Source organism: Pseudophryne corroboree, chromosome 4, assembly GCF_028390025.1.
Source record: "Pseudophryne corroboree isolate aPseCor3 chromosome 4, aPseCor3.hap2, whole genome shotgun sequence".
NCBI classification, from domain to species: domain Eukaryota; kingdom Metazoa; phylum Chordata; class Amphibia; order Anura; family Myobatrachidae; genus Pseudophryne; species Pseudophryne corroboree.
In genome coordinates this window covers 894,716,788-894,738,935 of record NC_086447.1, presented here as the reverse complement: position 1 = coordinate 894,738,935, position 22,148 = coordinate 894,716,788, and the positions used below count along the sequence as shown (strand labels likewise).

The 22,148-nt window shown below is 44.4% G+C and overlaps 1 protein-coding gene across 2 annotated transcripts in view; it reads left to right on the top strand.

Annotated features, from left to right (window-relative positions):
- LRFN2 (leucine rich repeat and fibronectin type III domain containing 2) overlaps nt 1-22,148 on the top strand; it is a 746,523-nt gene that overhangs the window by 242,770 nt on the left and 481,605 nt on the right. Inside the window, exon 1 of one of the 2 annotated variants that reach the window (XM_063918894.1) lies at nt 7,130-7,225. The exons of the other annotated variant lie outside the window; for it this stretch is intronic. The gene's annotated coding sequence lies outside the window, so the exon portion shown is untranslated. Of the gene's footprint in view, nt 1-7,129; nt 7,226-22,148 lie in introns of those variants that run through there. 2 annotated transcript variants of the gene reach the window in all.

The following is a 22,148-nucleotide window of genomic DNA, read 5'->3' as shown; positions in this document are numbered from 1 at the left end:
CTACCTCATTGCGCCTCTTTTTTTCTTTGCGTCATGTGCTGTTTGGGGAGTGTTTTTTGGAAGGGCCATCCTGTGTGACACTGCAGTGCCACTCCTAGATGGGCCAGGTGTTTGTGTCGGCCACCAGGGTCGCTTAGCTTAGTCATCCAGCGACCTCTGTGCAAATTTTAGGACTAAAAATAATATTGTGAGGTGTGAGGTGTTCAGAATAGACTGAAAATGAGTGGAAATTATGGTTTTTGAGGTTAATAATACTTTGGGATCAAAATGACCCCCAAATTCTATGATTTAAGCTGTTTTTTAGTGTTTTTTGAAAAAAACACCCGAATCCAAAACACACCCGAATCCGACAAAAAAAATTTGGTGAGGTTTTGCCAAAACGCGGTCGAACCCAAAACACGGCCGCGGAACCGAACCCAAAACCAAAACACAAAACCCGAAAAATTTCAAGTGCACATCTCTAGTGTGAAGACTGTAAAACAGATTATGGCACAGTCTAGCCCTCACTTTATATATTACCAAGAACAACGTAGAAAGAGTTCACTTATTATGACCTATACCCATAAGTATTCAATAAGTATTCAAAAGACACATCAACAGATGTATGTCTAAATCAATGAATTACAGACAGAAAAACGGTCTCGTGGTGACGTATTTGATAATATAATTCCCTTGAATTGGAAAAAGAAAAGGCAGAGTAATTATTAACTAGAAAATCTTATGGTGTATACGGTATATCCTCTTTTTAATGACTCAGCTCACCTATGTGTGAAATGAATCTCACACTTCTCGAGGTGCTAATACAAAGCACGAAAATCCAAGTCGTCCTTTTTGTGTAGGAAAATCTCTAATTCAGGGATTCAGACTTCTGGACAGAAGATAATTAATAATGAGCAGTAATACAACACACGCAAAAAAAAACAACATATAACTTTTGGGTCCAACATGGCACAGCATAGCAACATAACCCCAAAAGGTGAGTTACCTGGGGTCTAACATTCAAAATATCTGGATTGTCCCCAACACCTCCTCTGACAATTCTTGGTGCATGTGCAGCTGCTCCATTTTGACCTTTACACTGCATGCAATGGCTAGGCTATGTGGACATGGAGTTTCCAGGCAACTGGAACCCCCCCCCCCTTCGCCCTTGCCTATGGTTTCCACATTTTCTGTGTTAAAACTGTGATCTATCTTTTCTTTAATAGCTCCTCCTATTTAAATGCTTCTTACTACAATTAGAAACAGTTTTATGGGGGGGGGGGGTGTATTTGTTGTTTAGAAAAGAAAAGTAAGTAGTCCAAATGACTTTTGCCAACCTGAAATTGTATAAAGCTTTGAATTGTAAGACATCCCTGCCCTGGTTTGCACATGATAACAGCGGAACATTGTCTTTGCCACACACACTGTTCGGTGATAGACGGCTTCCATTGTAACGTAAACAAAACAAATAGATGACATTGGGCCCCTGACCTCTATTTACATCGGTAATTTAACAATCTAGTGTTGAAGTTGGAGACAGAAATTGCCATTCAATTTACACTACAACGATAAATTTAAATATCACATTAAATATCTCACTACATCCCTTATCCAGCTCTGAATTGTTTTATCGGCAGCTGCAGATGTAGGGAGACAGCTTTAGCCTATGAGGCTCTTAATGATTCATCTAGGTCTAATCAATTGTCACAATCAAATAGGCTTTCCTCTCCCTGGGGAGATGTTCTCTGGATTTCCGATAGTTCACAGAATCCAACCTATTGAAAGAACGGAAAATTAATGAGTGCATGTAAGAGCTGGTCCTGCAACAACATGCTGTGTAGATCACAGGCTGTCACTGGTGACAATATATAGGGGGTATTGTGGTACAGTATCTCTTAACTACACATACAATGAGTGCCACATACAGAGGCTCCATTAGTCTCATGTATATATACAGGTAGAGTATCCCATATCCAAAATGCTCGGGACCAGAAGTATTTTGGATATGGGATTTTTCCGTATTTTGGAATAATTGCATACCATAATGAGATATCATGGTGATGGGACCTAAGTCTAAGCACAGAATGTATTTATGTTACATATACACCTTATACACACAGCCTGAAGGTAATTTTAGCCAATATTTTTAATAACTTTGTGTATTAAACAAAGTGTGTGTACATTGAGCCATCAGAAAACAAAGGTTTCACTATCTCAATCTCACTCAGAAAATTCCGTATTTTGGAATATTTGGATATGGGATACTCAACCTGTATGTATGTATGTATGTATGTAGGTAGGTAGGTAGGTAGGTAGGTAGCAGGGACGTGCAGTCAGGGGAGGCAGGGGAGGCAGTGCCTCCCCTATCTTTAATTATGAAAATAATACAAAGAAGATACTTATGACACATATTCTGTGTCATAAGTATCTTCTTAATATTATGGCAATCATAAATACCTTTTTAACTTAATGTCAGCGGCACCGAGAGCGGTGCCTCACGCTGGCCATTGTATATGGCCGGAAGCAGGGGGCGGGACCAAGCAGAGGGCTGTAAAAGCCCATTAAAAAATCCACAGAAAGCGGCACCTGTACAAGTGCCTCTACTGGCTGACTGGTGCATGGAGCCGCCTGTCAGCGGTGGCGCCGCCCCCCTTATGTGTCACCTGGCCACAAGTTGTGCATGACAAATTCCGTGACCTGGTGACGTGCTATTGGGGGCGGGGCCACAAATGATAGGCGGCCCCGCACACTAATCAGAGCTGACTTCCCCCGCCACTGCCTTCACCCCAGGGAACCGGCACTGTTCCCCCCTCCTGCAGCGTCATCTAAAGGCAGCCGAGCTCCACTGGTGGAGCGGCCGGAGCCAAAGCAACGGGGAGACCACATGGACCGGGATGCGGCCACTATCTTGCCGCCTGCACGCCTCCGCACAGCAACACCGTCGGCTTCCCACCTGCCTCCGTCACCGGATCCATGGGGCTATACAGCGAGGCTCACCCCATCCTGCCACTCGCTCTCCTGCCTGGCTGCTTCCCCTGCTCTGGAGCTGCTCCTCCCACCAGGCATTGGCAGTCCATTTCACACCGGGTCATCATCCAGTGGAGAGAGCACGGAGATCAGGCCTCCTCCAGCTCCAGGCCCACCCCTCCTGCTGAGACCACCTGGTCTGGGCCCAGCTCTGGATGTGCTCCTGACCTAATCCACAAGGTGAGCGGGGAGCTGAGGGGGGTAAACACTAGGACTGCCCTGGGTTCTGAATAGGTATAAAGACAGTTCCCTCACTTCTGAGGTTTAGTGACCACCATCGATACTGCAGACGACATACCATAAGCTGTGTGGTATGTCACGGTGTGCTGTAATGTGAATTTCGTCCATACCGTGTGCTGTAGTGTGAATTTCGGGTCATACGGTGTGTTGTAATGTGAATTTCGTCCATACCGTGTGCTGTAGTGTGAATTTCGTGTCATACGGTGTGTTGTAATGTGAATTTCGGCTCATACCGTGTGGTAAAATATGAATTTCGGGTCATACGGTGTGCTGTTATGTGAATTTCGGCTCATACCGTGTGCTGTAATGTGAATTTCGGCTCATACCGTGTGCTGTAATGTGAATTTCGGCTCATACCGTGTGCTGTAATGTGAATTTCGGCTCATACCGTGTGCTGTAATGTGAATTTCGTCTCATACCGTGTGCTGTAGTGTGAATTTCGGCTCATACCGTGTGCTGTAATGTGAATTTCGGCTCATACCGTGTGCTGTTATGTGAATTTCGGGTCATACGGTGTGCTGTAATGTGAATTTCTGCTCATACTGTGTGCTGTAGTGTGAATTTCGGCTCATACCGTGTGCTGTAATGTGAATTTCGGCTCATACCGTGTGCTGTAATGTGAATTTCGGCTCATACCGTGTGCTGTAGTGTGAATTTCGGGTCATACGGTGTGTTGTAATGTGAATTTCGGCTCATACCGTGTGGTAAAATATGAATTTCGGGTCATACGGTGTGCTGTAATGTGAATTTCGGCTCATACCGTGTGCTGTAATGTGAATTTCGGCTCATACCGTGTGCTGTAATGTGAATTTCGGCTCATACCGTGTGCTGTAGTGTGAATTTCGGCTCATACCGTGTGCTGTAATGTGAATTTCGGCTCATACCGTGTGCTGTTATGTGAATTTCGGGTCATACGGTGTGCTGTAATGTGAATTTCGGCTCATACCGTGTGCTGTAGTGTGAATTTCGGCTCATACCGTGTGCTGTAATGTGAATTTCGGCTCATACCGTGTGCTGTAATGTGAATTTCGGCTCATACCGTGTGCTGTAGTGTGAATTTCGGCTCATACCGTGTGCTGTAATGTGAATTTCGGCTTATTCCGTGTGCTGTAATGCGAGTTTCGGTTCATACTGTGTGGTATCAGGTGAAAGGGGCACCAGTACTAGATAGTATAAGGGGTCCTACTACACTGAAGGACACCCTTGAGTGGCCACACCCCCTTTTCCGGAGGCACGCACATAATTGCAACCTTCACTTTTCCATACCCCCACTTCAAAATTTCCACTTCGACCACACTATATATATATATATATATATATATATATATATATATTCTCAGTGCCTCTCCAGCCAATGACCTCACCGCACGTCACTGGTAGGTTGGTATCTATCTATCTATCTATCTATCTATCTATCTATCTATCTATCTATCTATATGTGAGAAAGGGGGGGGGGTAATTTTCTGTCAGTACAGTAATAAATTCTGCAATTTATCTGGTTTTGTTGCGTAAAACTATATTCGCAAGTTACTGTAATGCAGATGATCATTTATTTGCCCACTTTAGCAGATCAATAAACATATGAAGAAAAGTTATTGCTATTCAGAGCAGCTCATCTCCTACAAAAGTAATAATACAGTGAATGTTATTGTTATTTTTGCATTATGAAATTGTGCAGTTTTATCACAATTAATAAATACATTTGACATTTGTGACAATAGGATCGTATTCAGCTAAGGAATGTGACTCCTTCTAAAACCTTTAAGCCATTATTTCAGCATAAATGTTGATTGCCTCCTAGCATGGCTGTTCCTGGGTATTTTAGTGCCCAGGACAATCCACTCCCCATGATCTCTCCGGCACCTCACCTGAGGATTCTACAGTCCCTCCTGCCTGATTGTGTCTGGTATCTCCACCAGGGAGAGATTTATCAAAGCTTAAAGGGAGATAAAGTACCAACCAATCAGCTCCTGTAATTTTTCAAACACAACCTGTTAAATGACAGCAGGAAAAAACAAATATATTTTTTATCTTATTATCAAAAAAATCTACTGGTCCCAATAAAATGGCAACAATGTTGGTTGGACTTAGACACATATTATGATTGGATGGACTTAGATACATTATTATTATTATTATTATTATCATTTATTTATATGGCGCCACAAGGGTTCCGCAGCGCCCAATTACAGAGTACATATGCACATAATCAAAACAGTGACTTACAGTTGAAATCAATTTTGGACAAGTACAGGGTAACTAAGCATAACTACACCAGTAAATGACAGAGATAAGTTCCAGGTGGCCCAAAAACTGTGATTTGGGCAGTTGAGAATTATTAAAGAAGAAAAGGGTGAGCACATGAGGGAAGAGGGCCCTACTCGTGAGAGCTTACATTCTAGGGGTAGGGGTAGACAGACAGGGGTGACACAGATGGGGTACATAGAGAGCATGGAACAGGGGGTTAGGATGAGATTTGGCTGGGTTTGGTAAAGAAATGGGTCTTGAGAGCCCGTTTGAAGTTTTGTAGAGAGGTGGAGAGTCTGAGGGGGAGAGGTAAAGAATTCCAAAGGAAGGGAGCAGCACGTGAAAAATCTTGGAGATAGGAGTGGGAGGAAGTAATCAGGAGACAGGAGAGGCGGAGTGCATGTTACAGTTGTTACGATTTAGAGAAGCATATCCGATGGGGGCTGGTCACATACCCGCAGAGCTCCCATTCTCTGCCTCATGGTCGCCCTGCGATCACCCTGCACTCCACTTTCTGCCGTTTTATGCCCTCACTACCACCAGATGCTGGGGTACCGCTCTCAGCCGTGCCTGGAGCTGCTGACTGTCTCTGGTGTCGCTGACTGTCACTGGAGTCTCTGTCTACTGGTCACCCCACAGCCTGCTTCCAGAGATGAAGCTGCAGGCTAGAGTTCTGGGCCCTCTGTGGCAGTGACTTGTGGCCATTCTGGACCTACCCCCCGCTGCCTGCCTTTCCCTAGTCTCTGTGCCCGGAAACTGCATAGGGGAAATAGATCCGCTATCTTAAGGGCCTTTCTGCGGCCGCGCACACGTCGACTGCAGATTGCTACTGCTGACTGCCTGCACTGCTGGAGATGTTTCCAGATCAGCTCCCAGCCTGCCTGGCCTGCTGGCCTCCCAAATGCAGCTGCCTAGGGGACCCTCTTTGCCTTCGGCACCAGGATAGGGCCTACGCTAACTTTGAACCCACCGTGACCCAGATGAACCCAAGCTCTGTCCTGTCCTTCATGCCTGAGAACCTGGGGGCTGTCCCTCCAAGGCAGTGAGGAGCTGAGGGGGAATACACCAGGTCTGCCCTATGTACAAAGTTGTCTGAATGATCGTTTTTGTCTGTTTTCTGGCATTTCGGAGCAAATAATCAATTGTCATTTGCTTCCATTCATTTCCAGATTTTCGTTCCAACCAGCCAGATTGGACAATAAATCTTTAAGTGTATGGTCAGCTTTAGAAACAAATTATGATTGGATGAATTTAGATACGTATTATGATTGGATGGACTTTGATATTTCTTATAATAGGATGGACTTAGATGTGTATTATTGTTGCATGGACTTAGATACAGAGCATAGTATGATTTGATGGACTTATACAGTACAGTATATGTGCTATGGTTGCATGGCCTGAGATATGTATAATGATTTTATTGACTTTGATATGTATTAGATGTGCATTATGACTGGATGGACTTTGATACATATTATAACAGGATGGACTTATATGTGTATTATGGTTGGGAGTCCCAGTGGCGGCTCCAGAGATGGGGCTGCAGCGCAGTCCAAAATTCAAATTGGGGAGCCACACCAACTGGCAGTGAGTCAGTTTGAAATGGCAGTTGGTGGCAGTTGGTGTGGCTCCCCTATTTAAATATTGGGCTGCGCTGCAGCCCCACCTCTAGAGCCGCCACTGGTTGGGACTGCTACAAGATGAAAGAACAGAGTACAGTATATGAAAGGTAATGACATTAGTATTGTACCACTATCTCGCTCTCTCTAGCTACATAGAAGGCTGCAGAAACAGTTACTGTATATGCCTGTATGCAGGCCGGTTCTTGGCCTTGTGGCACCCTGGGCGAAAAAATAGGGTGTGGCTTCGGAGAAGGGGCGTGGTCAGTCAAGCCCCCTGTAGCTGTGCCCTCAGCATTTGTACCCCCAGTACTGTGCCCCCTGTACTATGCCCCCAATACTGTGCCCCCAATACTGTGCCCCCAGTAGCGCCGATCACAAAAGAAAAAAAACCTCACAATTCCCGCTCCTGCTTCCCGACTGCTGCTGTCTTCCGTCTCCAGCCGCCGGCCCCAATTCTCACATCTATGACCCCTAGCGTCTATGTGCCGGTCCCACAATGCCATGCGATGTGCGATGCCATCATCGCGCACCGCACAGGAGAGCACCGGGGGGCACCACCAGTACCGGATCTTGCCACGACAGCGGCGCCCCTCCGGGCGGCGGCGGCACCCTCCGGAAGGCGGTGCCCCAGGTAAAAAATCCTGCGTGCCCGTAGCAAGATCCGCTACTGCCTGTGTGGGATGTTTTAGCTATTAATGCATTATTCAAGAAGTTCCAAAAATAAATGATGCGGCTGGCTGGTAATGTTGCATAGCCATATAGGAAACTAAAGATGGATCACTGGGGCTGGATTAAAAATTTACATTCAGCAAGAGGAATCATATCTCATGCTTCAAGGGAGATAAAGAAATTTTTCCACATCGAGATGTATGTAACAGGGTTTCACCAGAACATATATCTGAAATAGAAGGCAGCAAATTTCAAGTTTCAGAAGACGGTAGTAAGAAAACGACTGTTCCGTAATGATAACGCGCTCGGCAGTAGCTGTCCGATAGTGTTCTGTGATAAGTTCACTGTGTCTCTGGTGCCATCAGCTTGTAATTGGCCGCAGATATACCACAGAAATGAAATCCATGTTCATCTTCAACACCAATTAAATTAGTATCTGAAAATGAATAAAAAACTCTGCGATCTGTTTTCTTTAGAGTAGAGACAGGTTAATCAGAAGGAATACATTACAAGGGAGATATTTTAAGAATTTGAAGAACGTAAGAGTAAATCCAAATATACAAAGGGTTTGATTAAGGGTCAAATCTTAAAGTGTGACCTTTGCTTAAATGCAGAATGTAATCCATCTACCTACCTACGTTTCTGGCCATGTACCTTCCGATGCACATATCTCAAGACGATACATGCAGCTTTGTCTAGTGTATTGACAGATCCATGGCGAAAATAAAACCATCATCACTATCACCTCACAAACTTGCTCCAGGCCTCTGTAATATGGAAAGATTCAAGCATTATTAGATTCTAGGTGTTAGCATGCATACAATGGGGAATTGATGCAAGGGATGAGAGTGTTATACTCCCGTTAATTAAATCACTAGTGAGGCCACATCTCGAATACTGTTCACATTTATGGGCACCAAACTACAATAATAATATCCTGGAACTAGAAAAGGTTAAGAGAAGGGCAACCAAATTGATTAAAGGGATGGAGATGCTGGAATACGAGGCAAGGCTTGCTAGGCTAGGCATGTTTACACTGGAAAAAAGGAGATTAAGAGGGGACATGATTAAAATTTACAAATATATAAGGGTACAATACACAGAGCTAGCGGGGGATTTATTTTTTGGTAAGAGGAACAAAAAGGACACGTGGACACCCGCTTAGGTCAGAGGAGAGGAGATTTCACACACAGAGATGGAAAGGTTTCTTCATAGTAAGGACAATAAGTATTTAGAATTCCCTGCCTGAGAGAGTAGTAATGGCGGACTCAGTCATTGCTTTTAAGAATGGGCTAGATAAATTCGTATTTGGATAGGGATATACGGGGTTATGGTGGGTAAATCATGTACTATAGTAATAAAAAAAGAAAAAAAAAGAAATTGACATAATGGCTAAAATTCACCACAGTTAAAACTAGTTTTAAAAATATTACAGTGTAGGACATCACTAACAGGTTGAACTTGATGGACAAATTGTCTTTTTTCAACCTCATAAACTATGTTACTATGTTACTATACAGGGGTGATTCAGAGGTGAACCAATGCACTGTCGCAACATTATGCAAAATTATGATAATTGTGATATGATAATTTAAATGCCCACTGGCTGTAGCTTTAATTGGCTGCAGTTCTCACAATGACGCACCATCAACGGGACATCGGTGTCTCCACAGGACTTCTAGCCACCCAATGGTTGCTCAGAATGTTCATTGTATTTGGCCACCAACGCAGTCCCAGACACTGGAACTCCACTGACACATCCACTGGCCTCATCACCACCCAAGAACACCTGTCGGAAGTTCATGGCTCTCCATGCAGCTCTTATTTTGTGTCTGACGGTGTTAATCATTTGGACACATGCGTCGTGTGTCTTCTGTGCTGAATATTCTCAAGTTGCTCATTTAGGGTTGGGGCCACTGAGCCTGATAGGAGAATAGTATATACTGTAATTACACAATCTATCAAAACCTATAGCATGAAAGTACTGTAGACAGAGTATGGCCTGAGCAAACAAGAATTTAGGGGACGGCAACCATCCTCGTTCTTGAAATTGTGGGAATGTTTTTTTGTAGGCAAGCCGGTCCCAGGGTCTAAGTTATTGGACTTTCTGGATCCGGCTGTCTGGATCAGACGGTCAGTCTTAGTATGTGACGGTTTACATAGACTGGATGCAATCTGCTGTCAGATGCAGCACTCAGCTCTCGCAGATGCATGCTGGAGGCCGGGCCGGACTGCCCATCTGGTATTTCTGGCAAACGCCAGAAGGGCCGATGGGCCGGCCTTGTCATTCAGAGAGCCAGGAAGGCCGTGTGCAGCGTAGCCTCTGGCTCTCTGTTGCGGATGCCCCCCCACTCCCCAGCCCGTCTCCATGGAAATGGTGCACGTGCCGCGAGTCCACGCTCCCTGACTCGCGGCTCGCCCTTTTCTGTGGAAAGTGGGGGGTGCCACGAGTCCACGCCCCTTGACTTGTGGCACGCACCTATCACTAGTGTCCGTGCGCCCCCTTTAGCGGCACACACGTGCATGCCAGGGCCGCTTTCGGTCTCCAGTCCGTCCTTGGCTGGAGACATATTTTACTGTGGGTGGGCTACAGGTCTACAGCCCATAGGTAAAATCCACTGCTGGTTATTACACAGCCCTAATTCTGCAGAATATAATATTAGGTGTCCTTGAATGTACACATGAATTATTATACATCTGTCAAATGTTAAGGAGCTGGGTAAGATCAATAACTGGAAAGTAATGAAACTAAACAGCGTTGCGGGAGACCCTGGTTCATCCGTCATTTGAGACACTTTTTACTTCCTCCTAGAGTCAAATGCGCCAACTACTGTAACTGGAGAATTTATTTGGGACATACATTAAAAGTCTAATATACTTTATTTTTTTATCTACTTTAAGAGTCGCTTGAGTGGATTACTGAATATTTTATAATTGTTTTGACTTCATTGGCTTAATTGCATATTAAATATTTAACATTTTGAGGAGCTACAGTGTTAAATTAAGACAAATACAGGAAAGACATTTACATTATAATAATGCAGATTACAATAAGAAAGATTAGAATAAGAAAATATGTAATTCATTCTAATTTCTTAGGAGACGTTCCGGTGTCCTCTTGATTTTGACTGCTATTAAGCATGATTTAAATCAATTCTATTTCAGTCCGCAATCAGGTTCCCAAGCGGTAAAATGTCATTATTATACTGATAGGTCGATTTTACAGTGGTTCTTAGTTGGCGAAAGGGATAAACCTGTAATGAGAATGAAAGGTGCACCATCGCTCAGTGATCCTTTACTCATCGTACGGGTGAGACAGCAATGTCACGGTTACTGAAGAGGTGAAGGAGGCAAAAGACCAGGGGCACTGGTTGTAGGGATAGTGTTATGGGAAGGAACATGAGGGACGCCCTTTGTACGGCGCTGCGAGACACCTGTGGCACCTTATAAATAAAATGTAATAATAATAAAATAATACTGCCCGAGGGCTCACATTTGATTCTACAGGGGAGGATAAACCGTTGGAGGAAGAGCAATGAAGAGGACAAGATGGGTAGTAGAAAGAAGTGAGTGAGAGAGAAGATAAGATCAGGGCTTGTAGGCTTTAGGGAAAAGGTGTGTCTTGTACATTTATTTAGGGTATTGGGTGTAAGCAGGGCAGTCGAGAGCCGGGCTGGGCTCAGGTACTTTTCAAGGGGTGTGGCCTAATCACAGGAGGTGTGGTCAAGTACCCTTAGAAAAAAATACTGAAAAAAAATTGCCTTTTAAGCACCTCCATGGCGACACTGCAGCCCAGTATACAGCAGAGCGTGCTGGGCTGAGGAGGAGAGCTACAGCTGCTGCTGCCAGGTAAGAGGGAGGGGGCCTGGGCCCTCACTGGGCCCCTCCATCAGACCTGGGCCCGGGTAATTTGTACCATCCCCCCCAGCTCTTGGCACCACTGGGTTGAAAGGCAGGTACTGTAGCTAAGCAACATTTGGATGAAATTTCATATAAAATTAGTTCTGAGGTAGAGGCAGTCATTTATAAGAGGGGAGGTGCAAAGTCCCAGCAATGCAATCTTTGAGGCAGCCCCCTTCCCTCAAATCTTCAAACTGCTTGTGTTTGACAGCCTCGGTAAATGACAAAAAATTGTTTAATTGCTTTACCAAACCAAACTGCCTACCTGGTGCGGAAAACTGCAGGTGACTCAGCTTCTCCAATGTTTAACATGCAGTAAATGCACTGACTGGAACAATAGGGGCTGCAGCCTGTGGCAAAAAGACTAATAAAGTAATTATTTATTAAATATTTAATTTGTCATTTTTCATTTATTTTTGAATTATTATTAATACTATATATATATATATATATATATATATATATACATTTAAAGAGTAAATGGAAGGCCAAGTCGGGGTTTTTAATTCCACTGTGCATCTGTGAACCAGCAAAGCCGAGCCACACGTGGGCAGATGCATGCATGACCACCTGGGGAAGCGGTGTGACTCTTACGGCTGCCAGCCAGTATCCCCAATGAGCAATGTTACACTCCGCTGTCCTGATTACATTGTATTCATTGATTATGTTGATCAAAGACTTTCTATCTGTGCATATACATTTTTGCCACTGCTGCAAATGTAAAAGTACATTTATAGAGTGTTTTTGGTGGATTTATGTTTCCGAGACACTTAGGGGCAGCTGTACTAAACCTTGGAGAGTGTTAAAGTAAAAAGAGATAAAGTATCATCCAATCTGCTCCTAACTGTCATTTTTCAAACATAGGGGCTTATATAAGCCTTGGAGAGAGATAAAGTGGACTGAGATAAAGTGCCAGCCAATCAGCTCCTAGTGATCACCTTTCAAACACAGCCTGTAATATGGCAGTTACAGCTGATTGGCTGGTACTTTATCTCTCTCCATGGCTTAGTACATTGGGCCTAATTCAGACCTGATCGCAGCAGCAAATTTGTTAGCTAATGGGCAAAACCATGTGCACTGCTGGTGGGGCAGATATCATATAACATGTGCAGAGAGAGTTAGATTTGGGTGGGGTATGTTCATACTGAAATCTAAATTGCAGTGTAAAAATAAAGCAGCCAGTATTTACCCTGCACAGAAACAATATAACCCACCCAAATCTAACTCTCTCTGCACATGTTATATCTGCCCCACCTGCAGTGCACATGGGTGGTCATTCCGAGTTGATAGCTCGTTATTTTTTTTCGCAACGGAGCGATTAGTCGCTAATGCGCATGCGCAATGTCCGCAGTGTGACTGCGCCAAGTAAATTTGCTGTTAAGTTAGGTATTTTACTCACGGCATTATGAGGTTTTTCCTTCGTTCTGGTGATCGTAGTGTGATTGACAGGAAGTGGGTGTTTCTGGGCGGAAACTGACCGTTTTATGGGTGTGTGCGAAAAAACGCTGCCGTTTCTGGAAAAAACGTGGGAGTGGCTGGAGAAACGGAGGAGTGTCTTGGTGAACGCTGGGTGTGTTTGTGACGTCAAACCAGGAACGAAACTGACTGAACTAATCGCAGTTGCAGAGTAAGTCTCGAGCTACTCAGAAACTGCTAAGAAGTGTCTATTCGCAAATCTGCTAATCTTTAGTTCGCAAATCTACTATGCTAAGATTCACTCCCAGTAGGCGGCGGCTTAGCGTGTGCAAAGCTGCTAAAAGCAGCTTGCGAGCGAACAACTCGGAATGAGGGCCATGGTTTTACCCAACTGCTAACAAATTTGCTGCTGCGATCAGGGCTGAATTGGGCCCATAGATCCCACGGCCAGTAATATGGCAGTTATGAGCTGATTGGCTGACACTTTATCTCTCTCCACTTTCTCCAAGGCTTAGTACATCTCCCCCTGTGAAAAAGTGAAAAAGAAATGGTACCATATTTTTGGCAGTTTTGGTGAGTAATCAGAGAAGGAATAATACAGTATCATCATTGCATTTCCGTGATTCAGTCAGCCAGTATCTCTTATCCACGTCTCCCCGGGGGGAAATTACACAGTATATCTAATTCCATCTCCTAACTGTAATTCACCCCTCAAAAATAAAGCCAAAATTGCTGAGCATTAATTAGGAACTTTGTTTCTTTATTACAATAGACACAAGAAAATGCAGTAACCTAATAATGTATCTCTCATTAACTTCCGGAAATCAGGCAGAGAATTCCAGCCTTCTACAGGTCGATACAATGCTGCGTTTTTATGTGACCGAGTTTTAGCTAAAGTTCAAATTGGGATTTAACAGTTTCCTTTAACATTTCATCCTCCATCCAACACATGCAAAGGTCGAACTGCCACTTTGGCGTAAAAGTATATATTGATAAATATGTCCTCGGAATCTCTCAGAAGCTTAAAGAACATAAATACTGTATACAAACACTGGGGCGTAACTAGAACTTTGTGGGCCCCATTGCAACATTTTGAAGGAGCCCCTGTCCCAATGCTTCTAGGTAAACTCCTCTCTACAGTTCACTGTATGCCCCAGATTAGTGCCCTAGTTTATTTACTGAATTATAGTAGTGCCTTAATTAATGCTTTCCCCCATAGCACTGCCCTTGTTTATTTTATAGACCACAGCATACTTACCTACTTTGCTGCCCCCTCCTCCGGGAGGAGGCAGCGTTGTAGGTGCATGGGGGCGTAGCTGGCAGCAGGATGGGCGGTCCAGGGGCGTGGCCGACAGGGAAGTGGACAGTCCGGGGGCGTGGCATCAGGGTCGCAACATTGTGGCTCCGCCCCCTGCTGTACAGTGCCGAGAAAAGAGGTGCTGTATAGCGGGGGGCGGAGCTACGATGATGCGATTCAGCGCAAATCGTGTCATCGGACCCCCTCGGACTGCCCACTTGTTCTCTGCTGCTGGCGGCCGAGGAGGGTCGTGGAGGGACTGCAGGGAAAGCTGGCCGGGACCTTTCCGGGGGGCCGGGAGGGCCACGCGATTTTTGGGAGCCTCCCGGCCATTCCGGGAGGGTAGGCAAGGATGGACCATAGTATATCACATTATAGGGGTTTAGTATGAAATACCTACAATCAAAATCCTGACGGTCAAAATACCGATAAGGTCAAAATACCGACATTTAAAATGTTGACAGGTCAAAAAGTCGACACAAGTTGTCATAATTTTTTGTGTGTGTATGTCGTCAGGATTTTGGTTGTAGGTAAATTGACTGAATCCCCATTATAGGACTGTCAGTACACATTATGCAATACAGTACCCCTAATTCACATTACTATATACAGTGTCCAGAGTTCATATTATGCCACATTACAGTGCCTCGACCTCATATTGTGCCCCATTACAGTGCTCCAGTTCATATTACTGTATGTAACATTATAATGCACTCCAGTTTATTTTATACCACATGACTGTACAGTGAGCAGGTCCAGGGGTGCAACTAGATACTGTATATTGTAGGCCAAAAGCAAAAGTTTGTAAGGGCCTACCACTAGATGGTGGAAAATGTATACAACACATGTAACTGTGACAGGGAAGGCGGGGCTCTCAGTTCTGGGCCCCATAGCAACTGCACTGCCTGCACCTATGGTAGCTACACCCTGTATATAACACAAGTAACTGTGACAGGGAAGGTGGCCCCTCTCAGCTCTGGGCCCCATAGCAACTGCACTGCCTACACCTATGGTAGCTACGCCCTTGTATATAACACATGTAACTGTGACAGGGAGGGTGGGCACTCTCAGCTCTGGGCCCCATAGCAGCTGCACTCTCTGCACCTATGGTAGCTACGCCCTTGTATATAACACATGTAACTATGACAAGGAAGGTGGCCTCTCTCAGCTCTGGGTCCCATAGCAGCTGCACTCCCTGCACCTATGGTAGCTACACCTTGTATATAACACATGTAACTGTGACAGGGAAGGTGGACCCTCTCAGCTCTGGGCCCCATAGCAACTGCACTGCCTGCACCTATGGTAGCAACGCCCTTGTATATAACACATGTAACTGTGACAGGGAAGGTGGGCACTCTCAGCTCTGGGCCCCATAGCAGCTGCACTCCCTGCACCTATGGTAGCTACACCCTTGTATATAACACATGTAACTGTGACAAGGAAGGTGGCCTCTCTCAGCTCTGGGCCCCATAGCAGCTGCACTCTCTGCACCTATGGTAGCTACACCCTTGTATATAACACATGTAACTGTGACAAGGAAGGTGGCCTCTCTCAGCTCTGGGTCCCATAGCAGCTGCACTCCCTGCACCTATGGTAGCTACACCCTTGCTGGCGAGAGAAAAGTTTGTGTGCTCTACAGTATATCAGCCAAAACTCTACCTGCCCATTACATACCCCTCAGTTGCCCTGGAATGCTTCTGCGCGTGGAGTTCATTTAGCCCTGGGCTCACCACCAGTGTGCCACGCATGACACATATTCATGCCCCCAAAACATAATACGCCAGGGTGCAGTGCCTAGCTGGCACAAGGCCATGCAGCCTTCACACATGTGCAGCTGCTGCACTCACAAGAAGTCGTGCGGTAGAGTATGGGAATGTTGGGTAGTATGAATTAATATTGTACAGTACTTTCTCACAATCCTGATTCTATCATATCATCTATAATCCTCTCCTTGCACTTCTCAGGGTATATTTCATGAGCATGTGACCGCGCACATGCCGGCGCCTCCACCGGCTACCTCCCATGACTCCCCCCCCACCCCTCACTTTGCTTACCTGTAGCTAAGACCGGTGATCCAGGAGTGCAGCCGGTCATGTGATCCTGTGCTCTGCTGTTGGGACTTTTGGAAGCAATTGGAAGTTTTTAATTACAGAAGCTTAATTTTGTGAATTCTAAAATGTCATTATTGGGGTGATTTGGTTGAAAAGATATGGGCTATGTGTATGGGGGTTCTGTATGGACAGGACAGGTGTTTTAACCTTTGCAGGTGGTATTTGCAGGTGTTGTTTTTATCTTTCAAGTGGCCTCAAATTACTCCAATCATTTTTTTTACATTGCACCCCAAATTTAACTGAATAATTTATTTAAATTTAAAAAAAAGGAATTTTATAAATTTTTTTTACTTTATTTAAAAAAAAATTCACTGATCATAATTTTTAAACATTTAAAAAGCTACAAATATTTTTCTTTGGGAGAGTAACATACATTATACTGTTACCCAAAATGTATTTATAGCTGTTTTTGGGGTACAGGCTGATTTCCCAAAAAATGATGCGCCCAACTTTTACAATTGGATAGCACGATAGATGGGAGTGCACTTAAACCACATTCATTTTTGTGGCAAAACCCTCTTGTTCGATTGGATGTGTTCCTTTGCAGTGGCATCACTAGGTAGCGTGGGCCGTACCCGTATATCATCCTCCAAGGGATGACACAAAAATGCCAACTCCTAGTAAGTGACAGGAGCCGGATGTGGCATTGTGATATTATTGTACAGCACTCGGCTCCTTTCACAGTGTAAGAGCCGGCAATGCAGTCACACCACTCTCCAGAGGCAGCCCAGTGTTTTTGGGAATGCTGTGCACACAGCCTGAGTGATGAAAACGGGCCACAAGGCCATGCCCCCTTTCTCGGGCGCACTTAGGGGGGGCTTTCCAGTGCATGACACTGCCACTATGCATCGTGAAAAACCCACTAAACTGCAAAAATACAAATCTCCCTATTGATGGTGCGACATCTAAAATGCGCCAATCTTCTTGCGTTTTAAAGTGCATAAACACTGTGAGGACACATCTGTACTTGGGTGGTCATTCCGAGTTGATCGCTCGCTAGATGTTTTTAGCAGTCGTGCAAACGCTATGCCGATTCCCACTGGGAGTGTATTTTAGGTTAGCAGAAGTGCGAACGAAAGGATCGCAGAGCGGCTACAAAGTTTTTTGTGCAGTTTCTGAGTAGCTTCAGACCTTCTCAGCGCTTGCGATCACTTCAGACTGTTCAGTTCCTGTTTTGACGTCACAAACACGCCCTGCGTTCGCCCAGCCACGCCTGCGTTTTTCCTGGCACGTCGGCGTTTTTTCAAATACTCCCTAAAAACGGTCAGTTGTCACCCAGAAACGCCCACTTCATGTCAATCACTCTGCGGCCAGCAGTGCGACTGAAAAGCTTCGCTAGACCCTGTGTGAAACTACATCGCTCGTTGTAATAGTGTGTCGTGCGTGCGCATTGCGCTGCATACGCATGCGCAGAAGTGGCGATTTTTTGCCTCATCGCAGCACAGCGAACGAATGCAGCTAGCGATCAACTCGGAATGACCACCCTGGTTTCTCCTCTTGGGTAACAAGGATATTCTTTACTATTATTTTGTCCCAGTTTCATGCACCATTAATATTTTATTGCACTATGGGTCTGGGTGCATTAAGTCAGAGTTTACGATGGTGGAGTCCAGTTGAGAAAAACTATTGCACTGATATAATCTTCTTTGACGGCTCAGTGTGAGAATAATGAAAATCACACGTCTCAGTAGTTTTGTGTCGGCATGCCTCCTATTTACATGATGTTAAACATACATGAAGCCCGGCGAGGCGCACATCACTCTCACAGCGTGCTGCTGATCAGGCATGTTTATACCTCCTCTTGGTTCCCGTACATCTTCAATCAGCAGAAATTTAGTAGACAATTTATCAATCAAATTCGCCATGGATAAGAAAAGTGCAAAGCAAAGGTGCTTTTCTCTGGGGGACTGTTGCAATTAATTTATGCATTTCAGCAACAACTAATTCCAAGAATTTATTTTTAAAAATACCTGTTTAGATCTGTTTACGTTGGTGCAGATCGTAGTTCAAAGATCTCTGGATCTAGGAACTGCAGAGTTATCATTGGAGATCTGTATACATGGAAAGCATTAGGGGTGCTGTACCATGTGATCATATTTTATTGCTACGTTGTGCGTTATCTGTGTGTATGTCTGTGTTTGATATACAGTACACATAGCTAGCATATGAGTATATATGGTATAACGGTGGTCATTCCGAGTTGATCATTAGCTGCATTTGTTCGCAGTGCAGCGATCAGGCTAAAAAACGGCAGTTCTGCACATGCGTATGCGGCGCAATGCGTACGCGCGTCGTACGGGCACAACGAACAATGTAGTTTTGCACAGGGTCTAGCGAAATATTTCAGTCGCACTGGTGGCCGCAGTGTGATTGACATGAAGTTGGCATTTCAGGGTTTCAACTGACCATTTTCAGGGAGTGTCTGGAAAAATGCAGGCGTGCCAGGAAAAACGCAGGCATGGCTGGGCGAACGCAGGGCAGGTTTGTGATGTCTAAACAGGAACTAAACAGTCTGAAGTGATCGCAAGCGCTGAGTAGGTTTTAAGCTACTCTGAAACTGCACAAAATAACTTTGTAGCCGCTCTGCGATACATTTGTCCGCACTTCTGCTAAGCTAAAATACACTCCCAGTGGGCGGCGGCATAGCGTTTGCACAGCTGCTAAAAACTGCTAGCGAGTGATCAACTCGGAATGACCACCAATATAAGATGTCAATTTCTTTGTTTCACACATCTCTTAAAATTAATATTGATATATTTTTTATTTTGTTGATGAATTTATAAAAGATTTGGAGGCTGCAGCAGAATTAGACATATGCCTGTTTGCATAAATTGGTACTACACATGTCCACAAAATAGACAAACTTGTGCTTGCAACAAACACAGACTCTCATGACAATGTCGATTTTAGCATATTTACAAGCTACAAGCCATTCCCTCTGATGAAGTTCCATGACGAAACACGTCAGAGCATGGCTTGGTGAATTGCAAACATTTGGTCATCTAGGTGCTATGTCTCATGATCACTTTACTGATTCCTGGGGAATGCAATTATATGACATTATTCTGGAACGCAATTACTGTAGTTTGTTTTTAAGTGAAGCTGCAAAATAAATGGAGCACCGCCTGGCATTGTGTTAACGGGTGATTTAAAGCAGAAAGAATAAAGGTAACTCTTAAACGGGTGGAAGACTTGTTAATATGTGTAGGGTCTGTAATTATTGTGTAGAGAAAAGCCCTATCTCTGGTTAAAATCGGTGTTTGTAGGAAAGTCTGTGACTGGATGGCGATGCCACAGAGTGAGGGTGGTGTAATCACGCAGTTTATGTAGCAGGTTAATGTGTTATTGGATAGTAAATTAGTAATGTCACAGATTGTGGAGCAATCACACAGTTTATGTAGCAGGTTAGTGTGTTACTGAATAGTGATGTCACAGCGTGAGCTTGATGTAATCACACAGTTTATGTAGCAGGTTAGTGTGTTACTGGATAGTGATGTCACAGAGTGAGCCTGATGTAATCACACAGTTTATGTAGCAGGTTAGTGTGTTACTTGATAGTGATGTCACATAGTGTAGAGCAATCACACAGTTTATGTAGCAGGTTAGTGTGTTACTGGAGAGTGATGTCACATAGTGTGGAGCAATCACACAGTTTATGTAGCAGGTTAGTGTGTTACTGGAGAGTGATGTCACATAGTGTGGAGCAATCACACAGTTTATGTAGCAGGTTAGTGTGTTACTTGATAGTGATGTCACATAGTGTAGAGCAATCACACAGTTTATGTAGCAGGTTAGTGTGTAACTGGAGAGTGATGTCACAGAGTGAGTGTAGTGCAATCACACAGTTTATGTAGCAGGTTAGTGTGTTACTGGAGAGTGATGTCACAGAGTGAGTGTAGTGCAATCACACAGTTTATGTAGCAGGTTAGTGTGTAACTGGAGAGTGATGTCACAGAGTTAGTGTAGTGCAATCACACAGTTTATGTAGCAGGTTAGTGTGTAATTGGAGAGTGATGTCCCAGAGTTAGTGTAGTGCAATCACACAGTTTATGTAGCAGGTTAGTGTGTAACTGGAGAGTGATGTCACAGAGTTAGTGTAGTGCAATCACACAGTTTATGTAGCAGGTTAGTGTGATACTGGAGAGTGATGTCACAGAGTGAGTGTGGCGCAATCACACAGTTTATGTAGCAGGTTAGTGTGTTACTGGAGAGTGATGTCACAGAGTGAGTGTAGTGCAATCACACAGTTTATGTAGCAGGTTAGTGTGTAACTGGAGAGTGATGTCACAGAGTGAGTGTGGTGCAATCACACAGTTTATGTAGCAGGTTAGTGTGTTACTTGATAGTGATGTCACATAGTGTAGTGCAATCACACAGTTTATGTAGCAGGTTAGTGTGTAACTGGAGAGTGATGTCACAGAGTTAGTGTAGTGCAATCACACAGTTTATGTAGCAGGTTAGTGTGTTACTGGATAGTGATGTCACAGAGTGAGTGTGGCGCAATCACACAGTTTATGTAGCAGGTTAGTGTGTTACTGGATAGTGATGTCACAGAGTGAGTGTGGAGCAATCACACAGTTTATGTAGCAGGTTAGTGTGTTACTGGATAGTGATGTCACAGAGTGAGTGTGGCGCAATCACACAGTTTATGTAGCAGGTTAGTGTGATACTGGAGAGTGATGTCACAGAGTTAGTGTAGTGCAATCACACAGTTTATGTAGAAGGTTAGTGTATTACTGGATAGTGATGTCACAGAGTGAGTGTGGCGCAATCACACAGTTTATGTAGCAGGTTAGTGTGTTACTGGATAGTGATGTCACAGAGTGAGTGTGGCACAATCACACAGTTTATGTAGCAGGTTAGTGTGTTACTGGATATTGATGTCACAGAGTGAGTGTGGAACAATCACACAGTTTATGTAGCAGGTTAGTGTGTTACTGGATAGTGATGTCACAGAGTGAGTGTGGCGCAATCACACAGTTTATGTAGCAGGTTAGTGTGTTACTGGATAGTGATGTCACAGAGTGAGTGTGGAGCAATCACACAGTTTATGTAGCAGGTTAGAGTGTTACTGGATAGTGATGTCACAGAGTGAGTGTGGAGCAATCACACAGTTTATGTAGCAGGTTAGTGTGTTACTGGATAGTGATGTCACAGAGTGAGTGTGGAGCAATCACACAGTTTATGTAGCAGGTTAGTGTGTTACTGGATAGTGATGTCACAGAGTGAGTGTGGTGTAATCACACAGTTCATGTACTTGATAGTGAGGGACTGATTCTGAGTTGGGAGCAAAGCAGAAACAAGGAGCAAATCTGCATCTTTGCAAAACCATGCTGCACTGCAGGTGGGGCAGATGTAAAATGTGCAGCGAGATTTAAAGTTGGGTGCAAACATAAAGCCTCCTAGTATTTATGGGCTGCATACATAAGCAGGCTGAGTTTACCCTGCATGCAAACAAATAAATGTATTTGTGCCTCTAGCACTGCAGCATGGATTGCCCAGGTGCAAAATCACTTCTTACTCATACAGTAAATGATGTAGACAGCAGAAGAGCAGAACATTGGGGGTAATTCCAAGTTGATCGCTGCAGAGAACTTTTTAGCACTTGGGCAAAACCATGTGCACTGCAGGGGAGGC